The sequence below is a fragment of the Mesoplodon bidens genome (genome assembly GCF_964165515.1).
Source record: "Mesoplodon bidens genome assembly, chromosome: 2".
NCBI lineage: Eukaryota > Metazoa > Chordata > Mammalia > Artiodactyla > Ziphiidae > Mesoplodon > Mesoplodon bidens.
Window position 1 is genome coordinate 67222118 of NC_138177.1, and position 9307 is coordinate 67231424.

The following is a 9307-nucleotide window of genomic DNA, read 5'->3' on the forward strand; positions in this document are numbered from 1 at the left end:
TGACTTCCCTGCCCACTCAGGCCTGGGGAGCCTGCTGAGGTCCCAGGCTGATCCCTCACCCTCCAAAGCCCCCTCCAGGCTGCATGGGTCCTTGGGGGCACAGAAGGGAGGCGGGGGGTTACTGGATCAGGAGAGGCAGGCGGGAGGGGCCCTCAGGAAGGAGCAGAGATGAGCGGAGGGTGATTGCCCCACCCACTGGGGCCCAGCGAGCCTGCTGAGCTCCCAGGCGGATGCCCTTCCCTCCAAAGCCCCCTCTAGGCCATGTGGGTCCTTGGGGGCATAAGAGGGAGATCAGAAGAGGCAGACAGGAGAGGCCCTCCCAGACCCCAGACCAGAGAAGCAGGAGAGGAGGGCATTTGCCCCACCCACTTAAGCCCAGAAAGCCTGCTGGGCTCCCTGGTGAGGTACCCTGCTCTCTGAAACCAGGGGTAGGGGGCACGCCTGGGCCCGTTATGTTCCTTGAGCCTAAGCCCCACCCCCCACAGCCCCCAGGGCCTTTTCCAGCCTGTGAGTCCTGACCATTGGCCCCACCCACCATCCAAACCTGGCCCTGGCTTAGGCCCTGCCCTCCACAGCCAAGGCCTTCCCCCCCCCACCCTTTTTTTTTTCTCCTTTTCCCTCCTGCTCTTTTTTATTATTGTTACTGATGTACTTTCCGGTTGTTGATTCATCTATATTTTTACTTTTACATTCTTTCTAACATATCTGTTAGCTTCTTAGTCTAATTTTATTTTTTACTTTGTTATTGTTTTCTTTTTTTTCTTTTTTGCTGTCCCACGCGGCTTGCAGGATCTTGATTCACAAGCCTGGGGTCGGGCAGAAGCTCCTGCAATGGGAGTTCCAAGTCCGAACCACTGGACTAGCAGAGAACCTCAGACCCCAGGGAATATTCATCGGAGTGAGGTCTCACAGAGTTCTTCATCTCAGCACCAAAACCCAGCTCTATCCAACAGCCTACAAACTCCAGTGTTGGAAGCCTCAGGCCAAAACACCAGTAAAACAGGAACACAATCCCACTCATAAAAAGAAAAAAAATGAGATGGCAAAAAAATATGTCACAGATGAAGGAGCAAGGTAAAAGTCTACAAGACCAAATAAATGAAGAGGAAATAGCAATCTACCAGAAAAAGAATTCAGACTAATGATAGTAAAGATGATCCAGAGTATCGGAAATAGAATGGAAGCACGGATTGAGAAAATACAAGAAATGTTTAACAAAGATCTAGAAGAACTAAAGAACAAACAAACATATATGAACAACACAATAACAAATGAAAAATACACTAGAAGGAATCAATAACAGAATAACGGAGGCAGAAGAATGAATAAGTGAGCTGGAAGACAAAATGGTGGAAATAACTGCTGAGGAGCAGAATAAAGAAAAAAGAATGAAAAGAACTGAAAACAATCTCAGAGACTTCTGGGACAACACTAAATGCACCAACATTTGAATTATATGGATCCCAGAAGATGAAGAGAAAAATAAAGGTTCTAAGAAAATATTTGAAGATATTATAGTGGAAAATTTCCCTAACATGGGAAAGGAAAGAGTCACCCAAGTCCAGGAAGCACAGAGAGTCTCATACAGGATAAACCCTAGGAAAAACACACCAAGACATGTATTAATCAAACTAACAGAAATTAAATTCAAAGAAAAACATATTAAAAGCAGCAAGGGAAAAACAAACAAAAAAAAACATATAAAGGAATCCCCATAAGGTTATCAGCTGATTTTTCAGTGGAAGCTCTGCAGACCAGAAGGGAGTGGCAGAATATGCTTAAAGTGATGAAAGAGAAAAACCCACAACCAAGATTACTCTACCCAGCACGGATCTCATTCAGATTCAATGGAGAAGTCAAAAGCTTTTCAGACAAACAAAAGCTAAAAGAATTCAGCATTACCAAACCAGCTTTACAACAAATGCTAAATAAACTTCTCTAAGCAGGAAACACAAGAGAAGAAAAAGACCCACAAAAACAAACCCAAAACAATTAAGAAAATGGTCATAGGAATACACATATCGATAATAACCTTGAATGTAAATGGATTAAATGCCCCAACCAAAAGACAAAGACTGACTGAATGGATACAAAAACAAGACCCATATATATGCTGTCTACAAGAGACCCACTTCAGACCTAGGGACACATACAGACTGAAAGTGAAGGGATGGAAAAAGATATTCCATGCAAATGGAAATCAAAAGAAAGCTGGAGTAGCAATACATATATTAGATAAAATAAACTTTAAAATAAAGAGATAAGGAGGGACACTACATAATGATCAAAGGATCAATCCAAGAAGAAGATATAACAAGTATAAATATTTATGCACCCAACATAGGAGCACCTCAATACATAAGACAAATGCTAACAACCATGAATGGAGAAATCGACAGTAACACAATAACAGTAGGGGACTTTAACACCCCATTCACACCAATGGACAGATCATCCAAACAGAAAATAAATATGGAAACACAAGCTTTAAATGACACAATAGACCAGATAGATCTAACTGATATTTACAGAACTTTCCACCCAAAAGTGGCAGAATACACTTTCTTTTCAAGTGCACATGGAACATTCTCCAGGATAGATCACATCTTGGGTTACAAATCAAGCCTTGGAAAATTTAAGAAAACTGAAATCATATCAAACATCTTTTCTGACCACAACACTATGAGATCAGAAATCAATTAATGGAAAAAAACTATAAAAAACACAAATACATGGATGCTAAACAGTGCACTACTAAATAACCAAGAGATCACTGAAGAAATCAAAGAATAAAGAAATACATAGAAATAAATGACAACAAAAACAGGACGACCCAAAACCTATGGGACGCAGCAAAAGCAGTTCTAAGAGGGAAGTCTATAGCAATTCGATCTCACTTCAAGAAACAAGGAAAATCTCAAATAAACAATCTAACCCTACACTTAAAACAACTAAAGAAGAACAAAGAAAACCCAAAGTCAGTAGAAGGAAAGAAATCATAAATATCAGAGCAGAAATAAATGAAATAGAAATGAAGAAAACAACAGCAAAGATCAATAAAACTAAAAGCTGGTTCTTTGAGAAGATAAACAAAATTCATAAACCCTTAGCCAGACTAATCAAGAAAAAAAGGGAGAAGACTCAAATCAATATAATCAAAAATGAAAAAGGAGAAATCACAACTGACACTGCAGAAATACAAAGGATTATAAGAGACTACTACAAACAACTATAGGCCAATAAAATGGACAACCATGAAGAAATGGACAAATTCTTGGAAAGGTACAATTTTCCAAGACTGAACCAGGAAGAATCAGAAAATATAAACAGACCTATCACAAGTAATGAAATTGAAGCCACAATTAAAAATCTTCCAACAAACAAAAGTGCAGGACCAGATGGCTTCACAGGCAAATTCTATCAAACATTTAGAGAAGAGTTAACACCGATCCTTCTCAAACTCTTCCAAAAACCTGCAGAGGGAGAAACACTCCCAATTTCATTCTACAAAGCCACCATCACCCTGATACCAAAACCAGAAACAGATATGACAAAATAGAAAATTATAGACCAATATCACTGGTGAACATAGATGCAAAAATCCTGAACAAAATACTAGCAAACAGAATCCAACAGCACATTAAACGTATCGTACACCACGATCAAGTGGGATTTATCCCAGGGATGCAAGAATTCTTCAATACACGCAAATCAATCAATGTGATACACCACATTAACAAATTAAGTAATAAAAACCATATAATCATTTCAATAGATGCAGAAAAAGCTTTTGACAAAATTCAACACCCATTTATGATAAAAACTCTCCAGAAAATGGGCAGAGAGGGAACCTACCTCAACATAATAAAGGCCATATATGACGAACCCACAGCAAACATCAAACTCAATGGTGAAAAACTGAAAGCATTCCCACTAGGATCAGGAACAAGACAAGGATGTCCACTCTCGCCACTCCTATTCAACACAGTTTTGGAAGTCCTAGCCACAGCAATCAGAGAAGAAAAAGAAATAAAAGGAAAACAAATTGGAAAAGAAGAAGTAAAACTGTCACTATTTGCTGATGACATGATACTATACATAGAAAATCCTAAAGATGCCACTGGAAAACTACTACAACTAATCAATGAATTTGGTAAAGTTGCAGGATACAAAATTAATGCACAGAAATCTCTGGCATTCCTATACAGCAACAACGAAAAATCAGAAAGAGAAATTAAGGAAACACTCCCATTTACCATTGCAACAAAAAGAATAAAATACCTAGGAATAAACCTGCCTAAGGAAGCAAAAGACTTGTACTCAGAAAACTATAAAACACTGATGAAAGAAATCAAAGATGACATAAACAGATGGAGAAATATACCATGTTCTTGGATTGGAAGAATCAATATTGTGAAAATGACTATACTGCCCAAAGCAATCTACAGATTCAATGCAATCCCTATCAAACTACCAATGGTATTCTTCACAGAATTAGAACAAAAAAATCTTACAATTCGTATGGAAACACAAAAGATCCCAAATAGCCAAAGCAATCTTGAGAAGGAAAAACAGAGTTGGAGGAATCAGGCTCCCCAACTTCAAACTATACCACAAAGCTACAGTAATCGAGACAGTATGGTACTGGCACAAAAACAGAAATATAAATCAATGGTACAGGATAGAATGCCCAGAGATAAACCCACGCACATATGGGCACCTAATTTACGACAAAGGAGGCAAGAACATACAATGGAGAAAAGACAGCCTCTTCAGTAAGTGGTGCTGGGAAAACTGGACAGCTACATGTAAAAGAATGAAATCAGAACACTCCCTAACACCATACACAAAAATAAACTCAAATGGATTAAAGACTTAAATGTAAGACCAGACACTATAAAACTTTTAGAGGAAAACATAGGAAAAACACTCTTTGACATAAACCACAGCAAGATCTTTTATGACCCACCTCCTAGAGTAATGGAAATAAAAAGAAAAATAAACAAATGGGATCTAATGAAACTTAAAAGCTTTTGCACAGCAAAGGAAACTATAAACAAGACGAAAAGACAACCCTCAGAATGAGAGAAAATATCTGCAAACGAAGCAACAGACAGGGTATAAATCTCCAAAATATACAAACAGCTCATGAAGCTCAATATCAGAAAAACAAACAATCCAGTTAAAAAGCAGGTGGAAGACCTAAATAGACATTTCACCAAAGAAGACCTACAGATGGCCAACAGACACATGAAAAGATGCTCAACATCACTAATTATTAGAGAAATGCAAATCAAAACTACAATGAGGTATCACCTCACACAGGTCACAATGGCCATCATCAAAAAATCTACAAACAATAAATGCTGGAGAGGGTGTAGAGAGAAGGGGACCCTCTTGCACTGTTGGTGGGAATGTAAATTGATACGACTATGGAAAACAGTATGGAGGTTCCCTAAAAAACTAAAAATAGAACTACCATATGACCCAGCAATCCCACTACTGGGCATATATCCTGAGAAAAACATTATTCAAACACAATATTCATTGTAGCACTATTTACAATAGCCAGGACATGGAAGCAACCTAAATGTCCAATGACAGATGAATGGATAAAGAAGATGTGGCACATATATACAATGGAATATTACTCAGCCATAAAAGGAAACGAAATTGAGCTATTTGTAGTGAGGTGGATGGACCTAGAGTCTGTCATACAGAGTGAAGTAAGTCAGAAGAGAAAAACAAATACCGTATGCTAACACATATATATGGAATCTAAAAAAACAAAAATGGTATTGATAAACCTAGTTGCAGGGCAGGGATAAAGAGGTAGACACAGAGAATGGACTTGATGACATGGGGTGGGAGGGTGAACCTGGGGCGAACTGAGAGTGGCATCAACGTATATACACTACCAAATGTAAAATAGCTGGCTGGTGGGAAACAGCAGCACAGCACAGGGAGATCAGCTTGGTGCTTTGCAATGACCTAGAGGGGTGGGACAGGGAGGATGGGAGGGAGGCTCAAGAGGGAGGGGATATGGGGAAATGTGTATGTATATGGCTGATTCATTTTGTTGTGCAACAGAAACTAACACAGTATTGTGAAGCAATTATACTCCAATAAAGATTATTAAGAAAATAAAAGTCTACAAATAATAAATACTGGAGAGGGTGTGGAGAATAGGGAACTCTCCTACAGCTGGTGGGATTGTAAATTGGTGCAGCCACTGTGGAAAACAGTATGTAGCTTCCTTAAAAACTAAAAATAGAGTTGCCATATGATCCAGCAATCCCACTCCTGGACATATATCCAGACAAAACTATAATTCAGAAAGATACATGGTCTCCAATGTTCACAGCAGCACTATTCACAACAGCCAACACATGGAAGCAACTTAAATGTCCATCGACAGATGAATGGATAAAGAAGATGTGGTATGTATACACAATGGAATATTACTCATCCATAAAAAGAATGATAATGCCATTTGCAGCAACATGGATGGACCTAGAGATTATCACACTAAGTGAAGTCAGTCAAAGAAAGACAAATATCTATCATATGACATCACTTATATGTGGAATCTAAAATATGGCACAAATGAACTTATTTATGAAACAGAAACAGACTCACAGATATAGATAACAAACTTACGGTTACCAAAGGGTAAAAGGGGTGGAGGAGGGATAAATTAGGAGACTGGGATTAGCAGATACAAACTACTATATATAAAATAGGTAAACAACAAGGTCCTACTGTATAGCGCAGGGAACTGTATTCAATATCCTGTAATAAACCACAATAGAATATGGAAAAGAATATATATATATATATATATATATATATATATATATATATATATATATATATAACTAAATCACTTTGCTGTACACCAGAAACCAATACATTGTAAATCAACTATACTTCACAAAGAAATGTTTTAATGTGGCAAAATGTTAACAATAGGTGAATTTAGGTGAAAAGTATATTGGCATCTACTTATACTAAGGTTCTAACTCTTTGTTTAAACAGGCTTCTGTTCAAGACTTCTCTAATAAAATTGGGAAAATGTATGCAGCATATCCAACTTATTTAACCACGGAATATTTTCATCCTACCCTGCTCCCCAAAGCTTCTCTTAACATACAGCATGTTAGTGTTCCAAGGATATAGTCTGGGAAATACTGAGCTAAACACTAATAGACTCTTCTCTAAGTTCAACTGTTCAGTTCCTGATTAACTAAACTTTGACTTTCATTCTTAAAGATGAGACTTTATATGCTTGATCCTTTCTCTCATAACAGTTTGTCTAAACATGCTCTAAAATGCAGGTTTGCCTTTTTAAACAAACAAAAAATATGGCATGGAAAATGGGCTTTTGGAAATGGTTTAGTAATTATGTGTTGCAAACTCTCTTGTGTTCTATCCTGTTTTATAAGTCAAGGATTCTTATTAAAAATTGCAGAATGGTGGAGAGAAGTACAAATTACAATGAAACACCTCATATTTTTAAACTGGAAATTTGCTTTGCTTTTTAATATAATCATGCTAAGACTCAAAGATTTGGGTTTTTCAGACATACAGTTTTATGCAGTAGAAGGAAATGAAAAACCCAAATTCCTTAACTGTAAGACCACATACACTCTTTCACAAAAATAATTTGCCATATCTTTAAGAAGTCCAAAGAAAGTCTACCCTTCCAAATTCAATAACGTGATTCATTGCCAATGTTATTATTCACGTGTCAATAGGTTAACATTTTATAACTGTTCCCTTTTGCTTTGTAATTGAAGTAGAAACTACCAAATTGTCATTCTTTGAAATATTGAAGTCATCCATAACCACTGGTTGCCAGATTCTACAAACTCATTTTCAAATCAACAAACATTTATTGGGTAATTACTGTAGTCCAGCATGGTGCTAGGTGCTAGGGATACAGATCAGAATATGGTGACCCAATGTCCTCAAGGAGTGCACTTTGGGCAAAACAAAATGGTAAGTCTAACCACATTGGAAATACATGTATACAAGTACGAAGTTGGCACAGAAGCATTAATGACATTTTTGGGGAGGTGGGAAGTTGGGGGTGTAGCTTAGGGAAGATAACTTGAGAAAGTGACAATTGAGCTGTTTTAAAAGATGAGCAGGATTTCATCACACAGGTAAGGTGGGGGGACAGAGAACTGAATGACATTTAGATAAGAAGCTCAGATACAAGAAAAAGCATGAAATTTGTAGATAGATAGTTAAGTACAAACGAAGCATAAAGTATAAATAGAGAGGAAATGCAGCAAGATTTGTAGGAGGGGCCAGATTGTGAAAAATCTTATATGCCAATCTGAGGGAATTAGATATTATTTTGAAGGCAAATGGGCAGGAAAAGAAATAGGAAATAATGTGAAGAATTTTTGAAGCGGGGAGTAGCATGATCAGGTTTATTTTTAAGAATGAAAACTGTCAGCATTGCGAAGCAGAGGCTGGAGGGCATGAGACTAAAGATGAGTATCTTGTGAGAAGCTAGAGTAAGGAGGAGAGACCAAGGACTAAACTAAATAGTATCAGAGGAAATGGAAAAGGGAAGATGGATCAGAGAGGAATTACTGGGTTGACTAGAAGGCAATCCAGCATAGTGGTGTTAAGAACGTAATTTTAGAGCCAGACATCCATTTACCCACTATGTAACCATAGGAAGTAAGATCATCTAAATGTTCATTTTCCCAACCATAAAATGAAGTGAATACCAGTACCTTCCTCACAGGCTTGTGATTAAGGATTTAGTGTGGGGGAAAAAATGATAATGCACAAAAATCATTTAGCACAGTCCCTGGCACAAAATAAGTGCTCAATTAGTTACTATTTTTGCTGCAACCATCAGGGAGAAGGAAGGATTGAGAATGACTCCCAAGTAGCTCAAATCTGGTCTAGCTTTTCAATCCTACAGCCCAAGTCCTTTGTTTAGACCAGTGCTCCTCAAAGTATGGTCTCCAGACCAGCAGCAGCAGCATAATCTGAGAACTTGGTAGAACTGCAAATTCTCAGACCCAGCAGGAACTACAGTTATAAACTTTAGAGGTGGGGGTCCTGCAATCTGTATTTTAACAAGCCCTCCCAGGTGATACTGTTATATGGTGAGTGTGAGAATTACTGATTTAAACATTCATTTTCTCAACTCTGAGCTCTTATCTTAAAACAGTCTCTTAGGGTATCCCTCTCAGCAGTCTCTTTCCCTTGAATTCATCATACAGAACAGTCATAGGCTTCCTAAAAAACATGCCACTCCTAGAGAGACCAGTATATGATT